Here is a 22,127-nt window from a genome sequence, read left to right as displayed (position 1 = left end):
TTAGAGTAAGGTTTTGTAATAGTAATGGGTAATGTATATGGTTTAGAACAGTGGGGGGGAACTATAGATTAGGAGATAAGATAAAGTTAGGATAAGGAGTAGGGGATTGCTGAGTAGGAGGAGCCAGGATAGTTTCCGTCAAGATTAGTGATGAGAGAGTATACTCATTGCTCGGGTTTTCCCGAGCGCGCTCAGGTGATCTCCGGGTATTTGTTATTGCTCGGAGATATAGTTTTCATCGCCTCAGCAGCATGATTTATGGCTTCCAAATATGCTGAATACATGTGAGGAATGCCTGTTTGTTAGGAAATTCCCACATGTTTTCAGCGTATCTGGAAGCCGTAAATCATGCAACTGAGGCGATGAAAACTATATCTCCGAGCAATAACAAATACTCAGAGATCACCCAGGCGTGCTCGGGAAAACCCGAGCAACGAGTATACTCGCTCATCACTAGTCAAGATACTTCCTGGGTTTAGTTAGTTAGAGTGTGGGATGAGGAGAAGTGAGGTTGTTGCAGTAACAAGTTCAGGAGAAACGCAGCAGTCCAGGGCCTTGGGGTTGAAGGTCACACAAATACGAAGAGACAAATGCAGCAAGACAGTAATAGCAGCTAGGTTCAGTGGGAAATCCAGGAACGTCCAAGGCCTACGATCTGAGAAGGATTGGAAAGTGGAAGGGAAAACGGGTGGGGAACCCCAGGCATGAACTAGTCTGACTAGTTGGGAAGCAGTGGTACCAGAGAGTATGGTACGGGAACAAAGAATTTCAGGAGAACTAGGGACAGCACAGAGGAAAAGATATATACTCCATGAGAATTACTGTGCTGTGTTTGTGATCAAACTGGACATGCTGAGTAAAATTGTGTTGTTAAAAATGAACTTGGACTCTGATACTCATTGTGTGATGCTGATGGAAATGGGAACGCTAGAATCTGAGGAGGATTCTAACCCAAAAGTGAGTGACTTGCACTGCACACTCATCACAGGGCAGATAAGACTTTGTAATTTCTTTGCGGGGTGACAGGGTGCGGGAACACATTAGCCCCTTGCCATAACTACCACCCTGGTCACCTCACAAAAATGGCATAGTCGGCAGGATTTAGATTTCTCTCTTTCAGAAAGCTGAGAAACCCCCAGAATGGCAAAGATGGCGGCCATTAGAGACTTTAAAATGGCGTATGATGGCACGAAAGATGGAGGTAGCATTGCCCATCATGGGCATTCTAAACTGGAAATGGCATGAAAATCTGCCTGGCAGAGACAATGGCCTGATCCCAGGTCACATCCCCCTGTGAGCAGTGCATGCCTGCGGTGGCTGCAGCAAAGGAAAAAGAAGCCCCGACCCCTGCGGCAGATCCCTGAAGAATGGTAGGAGTCCAATGCTGAACGGTCGGAGCAACAGGAAGTGGCTCCACCCATGAACGGGCAGAGTCTGGAAGTAGAAAACCTTGTGTCGGGCAGCGTGGTGCCATTGCGAAAGGCGGCACCTGTAGTGATGGAGCACACCAGCATCAGGAACCATGGTGCGTTGGCCGCATAGAATGGAGATGGTGGCTTGCATAGAAGAAAGCTCACCCAGGAGGACTACGGGAGCATCCCCTGCACTTGGGGAACCGTATCAGCGGCTGCTGGAACCCAGAAGTGGCCGCAAGCTGGACGCGGTTGGGAATGGCCTTAAAACGGAAGCTGTTGCAGAGTTGGAATTGCATGACCTGAAAGCAAATAGTGCAGTCATGCAGGCGGTGAGATCCAAGCCGGAGAGTGCAGTGGCTGCACCAGTTGAATCTTGTGGTCGAGAAGCGATTGCGGCGAAGGTCCTGAAACAGTGGGGATGAGGTACGGAACTCATGTGGTGAGTGAACCTTGGCCCCAGACCCCCGAGTCAAGGCCCAAATTTGCAGCCTGTCCACCCCCTACTTTTCCACCTTGATATCGAAAGGGAGTGGGCCCCTTTCCATTCTCTGAACAAGCGGCCTGAATAGCGGGGTTGGTGGATGAGGAATAAAAGGCAAGATAGATTTGGGCAGAATTGCACCATCCGGGAGGAGGGACCATGACCAGCCAAAGAACGAGCGGCCTATTAATGTACACGAATCCGTCCTGTGGCTACCGATTTATCAGGGAGTCAGAAACAGGGGATAAGGTCTACCTGAACACGGGTTCCATCAAGTACCAGTGGCCCCTGCGGGAGAATGACAGGGTGACTTTCATCAAGGAGAAAGGACCCTGGGGCTACTATGCCTTAGCAGTCATCCTGTTATTACCGGAGGATGACCCTGAGCTGCACGAGCCCCAGGAACGCGAGCGGGCGCAGGCTCAAAAGAGACCGACGGTCACTGGGAAACTGGACTACACATCCCCCCGGTTAGCATTGGGAACTGTGACACCAGAAGTGGTGTCTGAGCCACAACCCGACAGTGCAGCACAGCCGCTAAGCCCTATGGTGGATAAGCGAGTCCGGAGGGGAAGTGGAAAGTCTTCCTCAAGTGGATCTTCCTCCTCCAGAGCCTTTATACCAGGGCCTTGGGGCCAAAGGTCACACGAATACGAAGAGACAAATGTATCATTCAAGACAGTAATAGCAGCTAGGTTCAGTGGGAAATCCCAGAACGTCCGAGCCTACGGTCTGAGAAGAATTGGAAAGCGCCATTCTCTATTTTGCCCTCAGAGGGGAAAACAGGCAGGGAACCCCAGGCATGATCTAGTCTGGCTAGTCTGGAAGCTGCGGTACCGGATAGTATGGTATGGGAACAAAGAATTTCACGAGAACTAGAGACAGCACAGAGGAAAGGATATGTACTTAATGAGAATTACTGTGCAGTGTATGTGATGAAACTGGTTGTGTAAAGTTGTGTTGTTGAAAATGAACTTGGACTCTGATACACATTGTGTGATGCTGATGGAAACCAGGACGCTACAAGCTGAGAAGGACTCTAACCCAAAAGTAAGTGACTTGCACTGCACACTCATCACATGGCAGATAAGACTTTGTAATTTCTTTATGGGGTGCCAGGCTGTGGGAACACAACAGGCCCTCGCCATGACTACCACCCTGGTCACCTCACAGTTGAACTCCACCAACTCCAATCTGTTGGTCACGGAAATGCTGCCTTTCCGCCTTTTAGATATAGATGGTTTCTGAAAGCTGATGGCCGTCGCAGTATCCCAGTACCAATTGCCCAATCACTATTACTTTTCTAAGAAAGATGTGCCTGCGCAACACCGACATGTCGCAGACAACATCTTCCCATTCCTTGACTAAATCTCTGTCTGCCAGGGTGCATTTCACCACAGATGCTTAGACGAGAAAGCATGTCCAAGGGCGTTACATCTTGCTGACTGGGCACTGGGTGACTCTGGTGGCTGTGGGGCAGCCTTCTCCACAGTCTTGGAATCCCCAAGGCTTGTAGGACAAACCTCTACATTTAACACTTCCTCCACTGCTTCTGCCTCCTTCTCTATCTCCTCTAGGGCCTCCACCTGCGCCCTCAACCTCTGCCTTAATGAGACATGCGTTTCAACAGTGCAGAGCGAATCCCCACCACCTCCATACTGCACAGCCAGGGCTAACGGCGATCAGGCAGTATTAAAATTGAGAGATCGCAATCTTACAGCTGAAGAGTTATGGACAGCTCTCCAGGCTGGGTTTGATCAATGCTTGTCTCTGCTGAACCTGCATCCAGAGAAGGCAGTGTCCGATAATGGTGCAAACCTGGTGGTGGCCCTTCGGCGAGGCAAGCTCACACACATGCCTTGCATGACTCACGTCCTCAACCTGGTGGTACAGCGTTTTCTCCACCACTATCTTGGCCTAGGTGAGCTGCTCCAGAAAGCACATAAGCTGTGTGCTCATTTCCGCCATACACAACCATCAGGTCTTCGACTTGCATCGATACAGAGATCTTTGTCCATGCCAGTTAACAGGTTGATAGGTGATGTGCGTACACAGTGAAATTCCACTCTGCACATGTTGCAGCAACTGTAGCAGCAGCAATGAGCCCTGACACAGTATGTCATGTCGTATAGCCTGGGCCAATGCAGTACATACGTGGCGCATGTCACGTTTACTGAGTGGGCACAGATTAAGATCCTCTGCACCCTTCTGCACAGTTTCAGAATGGCTACTAAGATGGTTAGTGCTGATGATGCAATCATCACTATCACTACTTCGGTCATCTATATGCTGGACTTTGAATATCCTGCGGGAGGAGATGGTGGTCCCAGAAGAAGAGGAGGAAGCAGAGGAGGATACAGAAGGGATAACATTGTCTCTAAGTTCCAGACTGTCGTCACACAGGCGGGTGCCAAGGGAGGGTGCATTGCTGCGATCGAGGGGGACTGGTGATAACAGACAAACTGTTATCAAAGGTGCAAGATCCGAGGAACAAATGGAAGAGGAAGAGGTGATGGGCAAGCAACTGCCAGATGAAGAGGATAATACTCCCCTCTCTGTTGTTCGTGGTTGGCGGGAGGTGATGAAGGAAATGAGCCTCATTGTTACCCACCCACCAACACAGCATGGGCTTGGACCTCATGGTAGAGCTAGACATATAAGTGCCTTCTTGCTGCACTATCTGCAACATGATCACCGTATAGTTGTAATTAGGAATACTGCTGACTACTGGGTTGCCACTCTGTTGCATCCATGTTATAAAACCAAATTTTGCCAGATGCTTCCCGCCCTGGAAAGTGACCTGCGAATGCTGGAGTATCAAAACACGCTTTTACACAACTTTTAGAGAGCTTTTCTCTAAAACAGCTGTAAAGCACACAGTTCTCATTGCAGCTCTAGACTTCCATGCTCCAGCACATTAATTTGTCAACGCCAAAATATTATCAGCAGTGGTGTAAGTGGAAGAAGCAATTTTTTGAGTTCTTTGATGCTTTTTGTAAGACCAGCTCATACACCAGCGCAATAGAGTCCAAGTCTGAAACGTGGTGAATGAATGGAGAGGATGGTGCAGGAGTATCTAGCACTGAATATCAATACCATCATGGAGTGTTTGGACCCTTTCACATGTTGGTCTTCCACAATAGATGAGTGGCCTGAGCTCATCTCACATGCCTTGGAGGTTTTATCGTGCCCGTCAGCCAGTGTTCTCTCAGGACGTGTCTTCAGTGCTGCTGGTGGTGTACTGACGGATAAGTGCTGTCCCCTGAAAGTGCAGACCACCTAAATTTCATCAAGATGAACAAGTCATGGATCTCCAAGGACTTTTGCACCCCAATCGCAAACTATACAGACTAGGTGATATTGCATTTTTAGTGTGATGCATTAATGTCACATAACTGCACTTTGTGATATCTTTAGTGTGGCTTCTGTGCCTGCTGTAGCAGCTGCTGCTGCTGATGTTAACACAAATTTGGGGAAATGTGAACAGTCGTAGTTGGTCTACATCTGCTGGGTTAGCTGTATTGGAAGACATGTCCGTCCCAATTATCCCCTTAACGACCGCCGATACGCCTTTTAACGGCGGCCGCTAAGGGTACTTAAACCACAGCGCCGTTAATTAACGGCGCTGTGGAAAAAGTGAATAGCGCCCCCCAGAGTCGGATTTTCTCTGGGGTCTCGGTTGCCGAGGGTAGCCGAGACCCCAGAGAACATGATTCGGGGGGTTTTTACCGACCCCTGAGTTGCGATCGCCGGTAATTAACCGTTTACCGGCGGTCGCAACAAAAAAAAAAAAAACGCGATTTGCCGTTTAATTTCTCTGTCCTCCGATGTGATCGCACATCGGAGGACAGAGAAATGTGGTCCCCGATGGCCCCCAATAGCCCCCCAATACTTACCTACCTCCCCCGGTGCTCCTCGTGTCTCCCCATGGGCGCCGCCATCTTTTTTCCGGGAAAAAATGGCGGGCGCACGCGCAGTGCGCCCGCCGCCCGGCACCCGGATGTTCTTTGGGGTCTCGGCTGCCGGGGGTAGCCGAGACCCCAAAGAACATGATCGGGGTCGATTTGCACCGACCCCTGCTTTGCGATCGCCGGTAATTAACAGTTTACCGGCGACCGCAAAAAAAAAAAAAAAAAAAAGCGATCAGTTATTTCTCTGTCCTCTGATGTGATCGCACATCAGAGGACAGAGAAATAGGGGGATTCGGGGACCCTATCATACTCACCCGGGGTCCCTGGGTCCTCTTCTGTCTTCTCCTGCCGGCCGGCTTTTTCATCATGGCGGGCGCATGCGCAGTGCGCCCGCCATCTGCTGCCATCTGCCGGCCGGCAGGAGAAGACAAGTTGGGGCTAAAATTAGGGTTAGGGTTAGGGTTACAGTTAGGGTTAGGGTTAGGGTTAGAGTTAGGGTTAGGGTTGGGGCTAAATTTAGGGTTAGGGCTAGGGTTAGGCTACTTTCACACTAGCGTTTTTTGGCTTCCGTCGCAATGCGTCGTTGGAGAAAAAACGCATCCTGCAAAAGTGCTTGCAGGATGCGTTTTTTCTCCATTGGCTTGCATTAGCGACGCATTGCGACGGATTGCCACATGTCGCATCCGTCGTGCGACGGATGCGTCGTGCTTCGGCGGACCGTCGACACAAAAAAAACTACATGTAACTTTTTTGTGCAACGTGTCCCACATATTTCAGTGCCACGAGCAACGTATTTAAGTGACACGTGCCACGTATCAAAGTGCCACGTGCCACATATTTCAGTGCCACGTATCAAAGTGCCACGTGCCACATATTTCAGTGCCACGTGCCACGTATTTAAGTGACACGTGCCACGTATCAAAGTGCCACGTGCCACGTATCAAAGTGCCACGTGCCATGTATCAAAGTGCCACGTGCCACATATTTCAGTGCCACGTGCCACGTATCAAAGTGCCACGTGCCACGTATCAAAGTGCCACGTGCCACATCTTTCAGTGCCACGTGCCACGTATTTAAGAGACACGTGCCACGTATCAAAGTGCCACGTGCCACATATTTCAGTGCCACGTGCCACGTATTTAAGTGACACGTGCCACGTATCAAAGTGCCACGTGTCACATATTTCAGTGCCACGTATCAAAGTGCCACGTGCCACGTATCAAAGTGCCACGTGCCACGTATCAAAGTGCCACGTGCCACGTATCAAAGTGCCACGTATCAAAGTGCCACGTGCCACATATTTCAGTGCCACGTGCCACGTATCAAAGTGCCACGTGCCACGTATCAAAGTGCCACGTGCCACATCTTTCAGTGCCACGTATTTAAGAGACACGTGCCACGTATCAAAGTGCCACGTGCCACATATTTCAGTGCCACGTGCCACGTATTTAAGTGACGCGTGCCACGTATCAAAGTGCCACGTATCACGTATTTCAGTGCCACGTATTTAAGTGACACGTATCACGTATAAGTGCCACGTGTCACGTATTTAATTGCCACATATTTAAGTGCCACGTATCAAGATTTTCCATGGAGAACAGACACATCCAGAGATATGTCTGCTCTCCACGGCTGCAGCAACACACTGACAGGAGCCATAGTTCCTGTCGGTGTGTCACTGCGCATGCGCGAGCGAGTTTACCGGCGGTCATTGACCCCGGCACTCTCGCTTAACGGCAGTGCTGCGTGGGAAAGTTCAACGCAGCTGTACTGCTGTTAACCGAGACGCCGGAGTCATTGAACTCCGGAACAGTACGCGATACACTGCTAGGAGCTTCGCTCCTGGCAGTGTATCGCCGGAGAGCAGCCGATCGGCGTGGGACACTCGTTTTATGGATTCTGCGGACAGGGAGTATGAATTTGGTTTATTATTTTTGGATTTTTTCCTGGAGGATCGAGGGCTTCGCCTACAAGTGTGTTGTTGGTGAGTATATACTCTGTGTTATATGTTGTATGTACTGTGTGTCATGTATGTGTATTGTGTGTAGGTGTTTTGTGTAACTTTACAATTGTGCTAAGTCGCCGGACACAGGGACAACTCTCCCATCCTAATACCGGATGGGAGTAGTAGTCCCATACGGCGACTTAGCACAATGGTGGCACTAGCGTCGCATGGGGACACACACACGCACACACACGCACACACACACACACAGAAGGACTCCATGCTGCTTCACTGGGGGGCGGGGGCTTCCCTCTTCCTGTCCGACGTCACGTCCGGTCCTGGGTGTCAACCCCTCCGTACAAAGACGCCGACACCCAGGACAAAGGCGCTGTGTGTGGAAGGTAATATGGGGCCCTAGGGGGATACGCAGACACGCCGCTGCGTAAAGAATTGACATGTCAATTCTTTTTACGCCGGCGTGTTTGCAGACAAAAGCGCCGCGTTTTTTTGCGGTGTGTCTGAACGGCAAAGTGAATTTCTCATTCACTTTGCCGGCAGACGAAAATGACATTGCGCATTTTTGAAAAGCGCCCGCAAAATAGCGCTCAAAAATGCGCTATGTCTGAAAGTAGCCTAAGGCTTCTTTCACACTTGCGTCGGTACGGGGCGGTCGCAATGCGTCGGCCCGATGTACCGACGCACGTTGTGAAAATTGTGCACAACGTGGGCAGCGGATGCAGTTTTTCAACGCATCCGCTGCCCAGTCTATGTCCTGGGGAGGAGGGGGCAGAGTTACGGCCACGCATCCGCGGAAATGGCGGACGCGACGTACAAAAAAAAGGTTACATTGAACTTTTTTTGTGACGACGGGGGCTAAAGTTATGGTTAGGGTTGGGGCTAAAGTTAGGGTTGGGGCTAAAGTTAGGGTTAGAGTTGGGATTAGGGTTAGGGTTTGGATTAGGGTTGGGATTAGTGTTACGTTTGGGATTAGGGTTGGGATTAGGGTTAGGGTTGGGATTAGGGTTAGGGGTGTGTTGGATTTAGGGTTTTGATTAGGGTTATGGTTAGGGTTGAGATTAGGGCTGTTTTGGGGTTAGGGTTGTGATTATCGTTAGGGTTGTGATTAGGATTATGGATCGGGTTGAGATTAGGGTTAGGGCTGTGTTGGGGTTAGGGTTGGAGTTAGAATTGGGGGGTTTCCACTGTTTAGGTACATCAGGGGGTCTCCAAACACGACAGCCAATTTTGCGCTAAAAAAGTCAAATGGTACTCCCTCCCTTCTGAGCTCTGCCGTGCGCCCAAACAGTGGTTTGCCCCCACATATGGGGCATCAGCGTACTCGGGATAAATTGGACAACAACTTTTGGGGTCCAATTTCTCCTGTTACCCTTGTGAAAATAAAAACTTGGGGGCTAAAAATCTTTTTTGTTGGAAAAAAATATATTTTTTTATTTTCACTACTCTGCATTATAAATTTCTGTGAAGCACTTGAGCTTTCAAAGTTCTCACCACATCTAGATAAGTTCCTTAGGGGGTCTAGTTTCCAAAATTTGGTCACTTGTGGGGGTTTCTACTGTTTATGTACATTAGGGGTCTGCAAACGCAACATAACGCCCGCAGACAATTCTATCAAAGTCTGCATTGCAAAATGGCGCTCCTTCCCTTCCGAGCTCTGCCGTGCGCCCAAACAGTGGTTTACCCCCACATATGGGGTACCAGCATACTCAGGACAAATTGGACAACAACTTTTGGGGTCCAATTTCTCTTGTTACCCTTGTGAAAATAAAAATTTGGGGGCTAAAAAAATCTTTTTTGTGGGAAAAAAAATATTTTTTATTTTCACTACTCTGCATTATAAACTTCTGTGAAGCACTTGGGCATTCAAAGTTCTCACCACATATCTAGATAAGTTCCTTGGGGGGTCTATTTTCCAAAATGGGGTCACTTGTTGGGGGTTTCTACTGTTTAGGTACATTAGGGGTCTGCAAAGGCAACATAACGCCCGCAGACAATTCTATCAAAGTCTGCACTCCAAAATGGCACTCCTTCCCTTCCAAGCTCTGCCATGCGCCCAAACAGTGGTTTACCCCCACATATGGGGTACCAGCATACTCAGGACAAATTGGACAACAACTTTTGGGGTCCAATTTCTCTTGTTACCCTTGTGAAAATAAAAACTTGGGGGCTAAAAAATCTTTATTGTTAAAAAATATATATTTTTTATTTTCACGACTCTGCATTATAAACTTCTGTGATGCACTTGGGCATTCAAAGTTCTCACTACACATCTAGATAAGTTCCATGGGGGGTCTAGTTTCCAAAATGGGGTCACTTTTGGGGGGTTTCTGCTGTTTAGGCACATCAGGGGCTCTCCAAACGCGACATGGCGTCCGATCTCAATTCCAGTCAATTTTGCATTGAAAAGTCAAATGGCGCTCCTTTGCTTCCGAGCTCAGCCATGCGCCCAAACAGTGGTTTACCCCCACATATGGGGTGTCGGCGTACTCAAGACAAATTGTACAACAGCTTCTGGGGTCCATTTTCTCCTGTTACCCTTGGTAAAATAAAAATTTGGAGGCAAAAAGATCATTTTTGTAGAAAAAATGCGATTTTTTTATTTTCACGGCTCTACGTTATAAACTTCTGTGAAGCACCTGGGGGTTTAAAGTGCTCACCACACATCTAGATAAGTTCCTTAAGGGGTCTAGTTTCCAAAATGGTGTCATATGTGGGGGGTCTCTACTGTTTAGGCACATCAGCGGCTCTCCAAACGTGACATGGCGTCCGATCTCAATTCCAGCCAATTCTACATTGAAAAAGTAAAACGACACTCCTTCTCTTCCAAGCTCTGCGGTGCGCCCAAACAGTGGTTTACCCCCATATATGGGGTATCGACGTACTCAGGAGAAATTGCACAACAACTTTTGTGGTCTAATTTCTCCTGTTACCCTTGTGAAAATAAAAATTTTGGGGCAAAAAGATCATTTTTGTAGAAAAAATGAGATTTTTTATTTTCACGGCTCTACGTTATAAACTTCTGTGAAGCACTTGGGGGTTCAAAGTGCTCACCACACATCTAGATAAGTTCCTTGGGGGGTCTAGTTTCCAAAATGGTGTCACTTGTGGGGGGTTTCCACTGTTTAGGCACATCAGGGACTCTCCAAACGCGACATGGCATCCGATCTCAATTCCAGCCAATTCTGCATTGAAAAAGTCAAACGGTGCTCCTTCACTTCCAAGCTCTGCGGTGCGCCCAAACAGTGGTTTACCCCCATATATGGGGTATCGACGTACTCAGGAGAAATTGCACAACAACTTTTGTGGTCTAATTTCTCCTGTTACCCTTGTGAAAATAAAAATTTGGGGGCAAAAAGATCATTTTTGTAGAAAAAATGAGATTTTTTATTTTCACGGCTCTACGTTATAAACTTCTGTGAAGCACTTGGGGGTTCAAAGTGCTCACCACACATCTAGATAAGTTCCTTGGGGGGTCTAGTTTCCAAAATGGTATCACTTGTGGGGGGTTTCCACTGTTTAGGCACATCAGGGACTCTCCAAACGCGACATGGCATCCGATCTCAATTCCAGCCAATTCTGCATTGAAAAAGTCAAACGGTGCTCCTTCACTTCCAAGCTCTGCGGTGCGCCCAAACAGTGGTTTACCTCCACATATGGGGTATCGACGTACTCAGGAGAAATTGCACAACAACTTTTGTGGTCTAATTTCTCCTGTTACCCTTGTGAAAATAAGAATTTGTGGGCGAAAAAATCATTTTTGTGAAAACAAATGCGATTTTTTATTTTCACGGCTCTACGTTATAAACTTCTGTGAAGCACTTGGGGGTTCAAAGTGCTCACCACACATCTAGATAAGTTCCTTGGGGGGTCTAGTTTCCAAAATGGTGTCACTTGTGGGGGGTTTCCACTGTTTAGGCACATTAGGGGCTCTCCAAACGCGACATGGCGTCCGATCTCAATTCCAGCCAATTCTGCATTGAAACAGTCAAACGGTGCTCCTTCACTTCCAAGCTCTGCGGTGCGCCCAAACAGTGGTTTACCTCCACATATGGGGTATCGGCGTACTCAGGAAAAATTGCACAACAAAATTTGTGGTTAAATTTCTGTTTTTACACTTGTGAAAATTAAAAAAAATGGTTCTGAAGTAAAATGTTTGCAAAAAAAAGTAAAATGTTAATTTTTTTCTTCCACAATGTTTTAGTTCCTGTGAAGTACGTAAAGGGTTAATAAACTTCTTGAATGTGGTTTTGAGCAGCTTGAGGGGTGCAGTTTTTAGAATGGTGTCACACTTGGTTATTTTCTATCATATAGACCCCTCAAAATCACTTCAAAGTTGATGTGGTCCCTAAAAAAAACATGGTGTTGTAAAAATGAGAAATTGCTGGTCAACTTTTAACCCTTATAACTCCCTAACAAAAAAAAAAATTGTTTCCAAAATTGTGCTGATGTAAAGTAGACATGTGAGAAATGTTATTTATTAACTATTTTTTGTGACATATCTCTCTGATTTAAGGGCATAAAAATACAAAGTTTGAAAATTGCAAAATTTTAAAAATTTTCGCCATATTTCCATTTTTTTCATAAATAATCGCAAGTAATATCGAAGAAATGTTACCACTAACTTGAAGTACAACATGTCACGAAAAAACAATCTCAGAATCAGCGGGATCCGATAAAGCGTTCCAGAGTTATAACCTCATAAAGTGACACTGGTCAGAATTGTAAAAATTGGCTCGGTCATTAAGTACCAAATTGGCTCTGTCACTAAGGGGTTATACTATTTCTATTCTCGTGACAGTTATTCCACTTCGGTATTGTCAGGCCCTCATTTTTTAAAATGTGAAAACTCCAGGTTTGGTGTCCATCTGCTGGATTGGGTGTAGTGGTAGACCTGTTGGTCCCTATTACACTATTTTTACTGTGGTGAAATTGATGCCACTTTTGTGGTGCTTGCCAGTAATTTTTGGAAATGTGAACAATCCTGGTGGGTGTTCATCTGCTGGATTGGTTGTAGTGGAAGACCTGTCAGTCTGTATTATACTATCTATAATGTGGTGAAATTGATGCCACTTTTGTGGTGTCTGCCCGTAATTTTTGGAAATGTGAACACTCCATCTGCATTTTCCGTTGACAGGCATGTGTGCCTATCTGTTCTGATTGCACCTGCCGAACTAAAAACCTGCTCAGACAACACACTCGCGGCAGGGCATGGCAGCACCTCCAAGACGTACAAGGAGAGGTTGGGCCAAGTGTGCAGCTTGGACAATCAATAGTTAAAGGGCACTGAAAAATCAGGAAGGACTCTGGTATGGTCAATTAAGTAGTCCTTCACCATCTTGGTCAACTTCTCCCTCCTCATCATAGCTGCACCCACAGATAGCCCTTGCTGATGGGACGGTCTCAAGAAATTGGCCCAGTTGGTGGACATTTTCCCCCACTGAGTTGCACCTGGAGTTTGTGGCCCTCCACTGTAATCCTTGTGGTCGAAAAGAGCTGGTACCTCTGCCACCAGCGTTGTGTGAGGGTAATCTTTTGAGCAAGTCTTTCACTACGGTCTACTGGCATGCATGCACTGAAAATGGCATGTCTGCCTCCGACATTAGAGAAGTAAATTTTTCCTGGTACTGTGGGTCAAGAAAGGTGCACAGTCAGTATTTAATGGTGGACAAAATGTCTTTCACATGAGGGTCTTGGGAAAGGCATCTGGACATGAACTCTGCCATGGGTGACAGACTGCAAATAGTCAAACGTTCAGTGTCCTCAACAGGAAAAACAGTAACCACCCTCTCCTCCTCATGATGCATAGCCTCCTCCTCCTCCTCTTCAGGCCATCCATGCTGGACAGGCATGAAACTGGGATTGGGAGTCCCCTTTGTAGTGCAGAGCAAAAAATCCTGTTCCTCCACCTCCTTCTGTTTCTCATCTTCATCCAATGTGGCCTGAGAATCCTGTGTGAGACTGGGCTGGGTGGTATCAGCCACTGTACAATCTTGCTCCATAGCCACCTGCTCAGCATTCAAAACTTCTTCTTTCAGATTCTGCAGTGAACATTTTAGACAGAGCAGTGGGATAGTTATGCTCATAATAGTGTCATCAGCGCTCGCCATCTTGGTGCAGTGCTGAAGATTTTAAAGAACCTCACATAGGTCAATGATCCACACCCACTCGGCAGTTGTTTTGTGTGGGAGCTGAGTGTTACTCTGACAGACATTGAGAAGCTGGAATTCACAGACTGCCCTCTGCTGCTCACTGAGCCTTGCCAACATGTGGATGGTCGAATTCCAGCATGTGGTTAGGTCACAAATCAGTCGGTGATGAGGCAAATTAAAGTGCTCTGCAGCGAAGCTAGAACGGCAAAAGCCTGAGATGACTTTCGGAAATGTGCGCTGACACTGCGTTACCTTGGCAATAGGTCTGGTAAGTCAGGGTATGTTTTTAAAAACCGCTGTACAACCAAGTTCAGCACGTGGGCCATGCATGGAACGTGTTCCAGCTTTCCAAGCTTTAAAGCCGTCACCAAGTTATGCCCATTATCAAAGACAACCAGACCTGATTGGAAGTTCAGCGGGGAGAGCCATTGATCGGTCTGTTCTTTTATCCCTTTCAACAGCTCAGCTGCATTGTGAGCTTTGTCAGCTGGGGAGTGATGGGGAGGCTAGTTATGCTAAGGATGAGGAGGAGAAGGAGAGACAGGAAGTGGAATATGAGGAGACTGAAACCATGATGGAAGTTGGGATCACTATTCTTGGTATGGGTAAGATGTGTGATGTCCCAGCCTCTGACTCTGTTCCAGACTCCTCCAGGTTAACCCAGTGTGCAGTCCGGGAAATGTATCATCCCAGTCCACAAGAACTTGTCCACATGTCTTTCGTTAGGTGGATCTTCCCTTTGACTGCGCTAGCCAGAGCACGGCTAATATTGTGTAACACGTGCTTATGTAATGCAGGGACGGCACACCAGGAAAAATAGTGTCGACTGAGAATCGAGTATGTAGCGCCCCCACTGCCGCAGGGCCGAGGGGTACCCGGTACCGGGTCTCTGAGTCTCTGCTCTGGGGTTGTCACGGTGGCTAGACCCGGTCCGTGACCCTGCCGAGGGGCGCACAGTGATAGATAGATGTGGATAGTGGTGGTGGTGCGGTGCAGTAAATAACGAGGACACCAGGTTGCAGTCTCTTTACCTCTTTACTGAAGATCTCTGGGTCCTCAGTCCAGAATCCGGATAACCAGGCTGCGCAAGTCCGGCCGGTCCAATGGCACCTCCAGAGTTCTCTTAACAGGTGGAAATCTGTGCCTTCCTTCTAGCGCTAGGTGTTGCAGTCCTTCCCTGCTGTGCTTACGGAAAGTCCCCACAACTGTTGTGTCCGTTTCTTAAGTTCCCTCACAACTCGATTAGATGATGTTCTGCTAATCCTCCGTCCCTCCCTGATGTTGCGGTTAGGACGGCACCCGTATGACGGGTAGGCTCGGAGCTCTTCCGGGACCCTAGAGTCGCCCCTCTCCACAAGTTGCCCCCCAAGACTGCATAGGTGATTTGGGTGAGACAGCCCGCCTTAGACTGACTGTCCTGCCGTTGGTTTAGAGTATTGCCTGAAGCTGAATATTGTAATATTCCCTCGGCGTTCCGGCCGCCAGTTGTGCGCCTCAGTAGGATGTTGCCTTGGTCTCACAGCACGACTCCTACTGGTATTCTCCTTCCTGCTTTGATCTCGTTTCTCACTCAGCACAATCTATCTCGCTTCTAATCCTTCCTTGGGCACCGCCGCTATGCTGAGCAGGCACGGTCCCGTTACGTTCCTTCTTGTAGCCAGGCCTCTGTCAGGATCCCACCCCTGACAGGGACCCTACCGAATCTTCTCCCACAACACCCTCTGCCACCAGGTGTTGTCTGGTTCCAACCCAGTCAGCTTTCTGAACTAACTTCCTGCCTGACCCCCAGTTTACCCACAATGGTGGGGAGTGGCCTAATGAATAGAACCCTTAGCTCCCCCTGGAGGCCCGGCTGTGAAATGTATTGGTGTCTGTGATACCTGGTCAGATGAACTCCTTCAGTGCCATCGGACGTACCATAGCTCCCCTTAGTGGCGGAGCCACAGTACTGCAACGACAAGGACTCTGGGGCGCTGCACTCCCCCCCGGTTAAATCCAGTACTCCTGGACTGGGAAGAAAACAACAATACAGGTTAGCAAAAAGACATACAATTTTGTTGAGTGCAAATAACAATAAGTATACTTGAACAGAGCTTCCCTTTATGGGAGGTGAGGACACTTGAATGTTACAAACATGGTTAAATACTTTTAAATAACTTTTCTATAAATAACTCTCTTTACCCAACCGGGTATTCTACTAAGTGCAAAGTTTTTAGACATTAATTCAACGTTGCCTTTAAGGATGTACACTCTGAATCCACTAAAGACCTTCTTATACACATTATAAGGCTTAAGCAACTGTGCTACATTCTCCTACTTGATGTCTGCAGGACCGCCTGTCCTAACGGCTCCAGACCTACTGCCTCTCCTTTCCTTACAGGACCGCCCCTTTCAGCCCGGGCCTACTGCCTTTTCAACTACTATACACAGTATAGAACATAACATTTACTTTCAGTTTGAAATCACCGAGCCATCTCTATCTGGCTCCTAAGAGGACTCACCACTAACCCCTACGGGTTCACTTTCTGTCCTCGTTCTTCCATCAACATTATCAAACACTTTTCACATTTAACTAGTCAGGTACATTTAACGTGTTCATATCAACATTATTACTTTTTCTTTCCAAGACATTATTGCCACCCAATTGTCTTAAGGCAATACGGTTCATCAGCGCAATACGTGAACATCCCCTTTAAGAGGGGACTAAGTCTCTATGAGGTAGCACATCTTCTCAAGCTACCAGTCCATACTCAGCAAAAGCTCCGGTGCGGTATCTTCGCAAAGAGTCTCTCTTTAAGTAAAACCAGTAGGGAGCACCTTTAATAAGGTGCAAACTATTTACAAGCAGTTTGTATCATGCACTGTTCATGATTGCGGCAGTTCTTTTCAACAGGAAACAAAAAGTGGAAAAACAACCAAAAAGCAATAGGGATCCCTTTAAGAGTTAACACTAGACGGGTTTAGCAGCAAAACAGTAGAACAGTAACTATTTACATTTGCAGAGCATTAATAGCTTACTTAAACCAATCAGGGGGCAGCACCGGCGGAGGCAATCCCTTAGGATATTGCCCGCCGCCTGGTACTGCGTAAGGTGGAGTACTGTCCCATCTGGGGGTTTGTGTACCCACTGTCTTTGATGCTGGAGCAGCAGGGGCACCACCCACCTGAGGAGGTGCCTCCTTGGCCACGATGGTGGTTGAGGTGACAATGCTGCACGTTGTGGTCTTGACCATAGTGCACGTTGGGGTGACCTCGGTGGTCCTGGTGGTGATCATGGGCTGGCCACATGGGGGCACCTTGGCTACAGGAGTCAGCTTCACTGGCACCTCAATCGGGGGCGTCACAGGGTTCTGCCTCTTGTGGACGTTGAGGGCAAACCACCCCTTTTCCCCAAAGTGCCTGGTGTAACTAACCCCGTCCCCCGGGTAGAGATCCCGGCCTGGGTGGCCCTCTCTGAGGTGCGACTCAACATCCCTCCGGTTCACAAACACCTCCGCATACAGACCCGGCTCTTTGATGAAGCCCCAGCCTCTGCGGAGCTTGAAGGTGGTGATGATGCCCTGCCTGCGCGGGGCCTGGTGAGCGATGGGGTCCTTGCGGGCCCGGTCCTTGACCGCCAAGTCTTTCTGATGGTAGGCCTCCAGCCCGGCCTGGTACTTCTTTTCCTTCTCCTTCCACTGCTGTTCCAGCTGGGCCTGATATTCCTCCCAGCTCAGGGCCTGCACCATCTCCCCTTCCCGTGTCTTCACCCCGGGGAACCCCATAAGGTTGGACCCTGGGTTCTCCCAGCGGCACACTGTGCGCTCTGCACGGACTTCACACAGCAGAGCAGTGGGTCGAAGCGGGGCTTTCATGCGGTGTTCCATACCCGTGGGCTCCTCCCATGGCAACAAGCGCTGAAGTCTATGGGTCCCAGGGAGAGGGGGTGCCGCAACGGGGCCTACTAGTAAGCCCTCGGCCGGTGGAACAGGGTCGGCGGACTCACCAGCCGATGCGGGCTCCTCTTCCGCGGCGGGTTCTTCTGGCGATGTCAGCGATGGCCCTGGCAGCAGTATCGGATCTGACGCTAGGAGACTGCGGTCCGGCGTCGCCTGGTGCGGAGCCTGGGCCTTCACATTCAGCTGAAGGAGCTGGTCGAGCAAGCTCTCCATCTCGACCTGCAGGAGTTCGGTGCTGTCCACGGAGAACGGGCTGCTGTGCTCATCCGGGTAGTTGGGGGAGACTTCTGCTTCAACCCCACTTTCGGGTTCAGAGCTGCTGGCCATGGCGTCCTCCACGTGGGTCGCTTCCTGGTCTCTTTCCCGCTCTCTCCTTCGTGGGCGGTGTCGTTTTCTCGGTCTCCGCCCCCCATTGAGGATCAGGAGGCGGATCTCCGCTGCTGACGGACACGTCCTCACAGTGCAGAAATATTTAGACTGGGCGGCCATTGTCGTTCGCGCTCTCCAGCTTGTCTACGCCCACTCCACGCCCCTCTTCTTCTCCTGCGCTCTCCTCAGCGCTGTAATGGCGGCGGATTTTGGCGGCAATTGGCACAGCACAGTCTTTGCAATAAAGTACGATCCAAGCACAATAAATCACAGTTCCAAGGCACACATGACCTGATTCTTCAGGCTTAAGTAGATCCTGTTCGTGACGCCAAGTTGTAGCGCCCCCACTGCCGCAGGGCCGAGGGGTACCCGGTACCGGGTCTCTGAGTCTCTGCTCTGGGGTTGTCACGGTGGCTAGACCCGGTCCGTGACCCTGCCGAGGGGCGCACAGTGATAGATAGATGTGGATAGTGGTGGTGGTGCGGTGCAGTAAATAACGAGGACACCAGGTTGCAGTCTCTTTACCTCTTTACTGAAGATCTCTGGGTCCTCAGTCCAGAATCCGGATAACCAGGCTGCGCAAGTCCGGCCGGTCCAATGGCACCTCCAGAGTTCTCTTAACAGGTGGAAATCTGTGCCTTCCTTCTAGTGCTAGGTGTTGCGGTCCTTCCCTGCTGTGCTTACGGAAAGTCCCCACAACTGTTGTGTCCGTTTCTTAAGTTCCCTCACAACTCGATTAGATGATGTTCTGCTAATCCTCCATCCCTCCCTGATGTTGCGGTTAGGACGGCACCCGTATGACGGGTAGGCTCGGAGCTCTTCCGGGACCCTAGAGTCGCCCCTCTCCACAAGTTGCCCCCCAAGACTGCATAGGTGATTTGGGTGAGACAGCCCGCCTTAGACTGACTGTCCTGCCGTTGGTTTAGAGTATTGCCTGAAGCTGAATATTGTAATACTCCCTCGGCGTTCCGGCCGCCGGTTGTGTGCCTCAGTAGGATGTTGCCTTGGTCTCACAGCACGACTCCTACTGGTATTCTCCTTCCTGCTTTGATCTCATTTCTCACTCAGCACAATCTATCTCGCTTCTAATCCTTCCTTGGGCACCGCCGCTATGCTGAGCAGGCACGGTCCCGTTACGTTCCTTCTTGTAGCCAGGCCTCTGTCAGGATCCCACCCCTGACAGGGACCCTACCGAATCTTCTCCCACAACACCCTCTGCCACCAGGTGTTGTCTGGTTCCAACCCAGTCAGCTTTCTGAACTAACTTCCTGCCTGACCCCCAGTTTACCCACAATGGTGGGGAGTGGCCTAATGAATAGAACCCTTAGCTCCCCCTGGAGGCCCGGCTGTGAAATGTATTGGTGTCTGTGATACCTGGTCAGATGAACTCCTTCAGTGCCATCGGACGTACCATAGCTCCCCTTAGTGGCGGAGCCACAGTACTGCAACGACCAGGACTCTGGCGCGCTGCAAGTACAGTGGGGCTGCCACCGCCAAGAGGTCGTGGAAAGACTCAGTTCCTGCAATTCTAAATGGCAACATTTCCAGGGCTAGCAATCTGGCAATGTGGGTGTTTAATGTTTGGGCCTGTGGATGGATATTTCTGCTTTCTAGTAAATGTCTGGGGCAGGGACAACTGAACACTGTGCTGGGACAATGAAGTGGATGTGGTTGCTGACTGTTGTGTGTGTTCAACCGCTGGTTGTGGGCAGGAGGCATCAGTGCCTGCTTCATGGTCGGCAGATTGGAAATGCCATAACACAGGGGAAGGGGCAGTGGTTTCACCCTCAGATACAGATTTGGTACCTAGGCGTTCCGCCTACTGGGGTGTTTGGCAGCCATGTGCTTTTGCAAGCTGGTGGTGCTCAGCTTGGCAGTGTTCTTGCTTCTTCTTAGCTTGGTTTTGCTGATTTTGCAAATTACAGTTGTTTTATCTTAAGGACTTTCAGAAAAAAACTGCCATACAGGGGAACAACGCACCCTTGGCCTGTTATCAAACCAAATGGGGGGGCTCGGTGGAACAGTTGACCGAGTTCTACCTCTGGGCAAACCACTACCTCTTGTTGGCTGTTTTATTGCTACGGATTCATCCATCTCTGCACTGCTGTGCTCGCTAGGCGTGTCACTGAGTCGCCTGCCAGGGCAAGGGGGTTACTCGGTAACGGGTCCGGTCAAACTTAAAAGGGATGTCACGGTGGCTGCGACTCGGCCCTGGGCACTCAATTAAAAGGGGGAAAAGTCTTTTAAGGGGATTTTTAAAGTTTGTGTTCGTGATGCCACCTGTGGTTCTCGATCAGTAGGGACTGACGCTGCTTAAAGGGGCCCTCTGGGGTGATGTTGCTGCAGCATAGATGGTGACGCTTCCCACAGGTGAAGCGGGGTCCCCAGGGCTCCCGGTGTGCTGGGCAGAGATGGTGTATACCAGCAAATAATTGGAGGACACAGAGTTGTAACATCTTTACCTGGTTTACAGATGTAGCAGTCCACAGTCCAGAGTACCAGGAACAGGTGGTGATGTGGTCTGGCCGGCCTGGAGGCAAAGGTAATCCCTCTCCCAGGTGAGGTCCGTAAGCCTTCCTACTCACGCTCATATGCGAGGTCCTTGCTGCCTGTGGCTTCCGTACAAAGTCCTCTCTCTCCTGTTCTGGGACATTTACCTGTATGATGGGCAGTGTAAGCCTTTTTATAGGGTCTCAATCATGACCCGGGCTCCTAGTGCACTGCAGCACCTTCAGGTGTGGGTGCGGGCAAATAACATAAAGTCCTATGCCTTCCGGTTCTGTCATGTAACCTGGAGTATAACACAGCCTTCGGCTCCCAGTGCCCGGTTCCTGCGCTTCGGCTCTGAGGGTGCCCGGTCACAGTTCCCCTCTGAGCCCATTTCCTTCTCCTGTCACTTCTTTCCTCAGATGCTTCACTACATTCAACACCTCGTGTTCACTTCCTTTCCTTGAGCTGCAGCTCAGTCCTGTCTGCTCTTCATCCTCACTCCCCCACTGTCTCTCCAGGCTAAACTAATTCCTCCTCCAGACCAGAACACTTAAAGCTGGGGAAGCTCCCCTGAATTCAGGTTCTGAGCTCCCCCTTCTGGCCTGGATTCACAATGTGTTGTATGTAGGTGCGTTACCTGATAAAGGGAATCCTTCTTGCCTCCAAGCATGATATCGCCCTCCCCGAAAGGAAGGCAACATCACTGTAACAACTGGTTACCTGGGGTGTTACACCACTGTGCCAGGTTGGATCAGTGGCCTCATCATTGACCACATCATCTTAAAATTCCACAATCTGATCCTCCTTCTGAGCTGCAATTACAGGCTGACCTGATGGCAACTGTGCCTCATGATTACCCTCCACCTCTTCAGACATGAATTGACCTTCCCCAACGTGGCTTTCTCCTGGCTGTGGGTGCTCTAATGTTTGGGCATCACTGCACTCCACCACCTCATGACCCTCTTTAATTGTGCACATTGAGAGGCCTGACAAATTACAAGGGACCGTAAACAGTTCATCAGAGTGGCAAGTGTTGGGGTCATATGTCTTCTGGGACTCTTGATGGTAGGAGGAAGAAGGACCAGTTTGAAGATTCAGAGGCCGAGTCTCTTGGCTACTGAGACTGGACCAAATGGAAGACTTTGTGGTGCTGCTTGTCAACACACTGGAGCCTTTGTCTGCCATCCAACCCACAACATCCTCGCACTTGTCTGGGTTTGTTAGTGGTGTCCCGCTCTGACTAAATTTTGATATTCCTTAATGCCACCCTTTTGCATCTTGAATAAGTTATGCTTATGAATCCAAAAAATACTGGCTTTATTTTTCACAAGTACCCTTACAAATTCCCTGTATCTAACAATGTTTGGCTATTTTTTTGGAGATTGTCTTGTTGGCACACTTCAAATTAATA

Source organism: Ranitomeya variabilis, chromosome 6, assembly GCF_051348905.1.
Source record: "Ranitomeya variabilis isolate aRanVar5 chromosome 6, aRanVar5.hap1, whole genome shotgun sequence".
NCBI classification, from domain to species: domain Eukaryota; kingdom Metazoa; phylum Chordata; class Amphibia; order Anura; family Dendrobatidae; genus Ranitomeya; species Ranitomeya variabilis.
The sequence above is the reverse complement of the archived record's forward strand: the minus strand, read 5'-3'. Positions refer to the sequence as shown.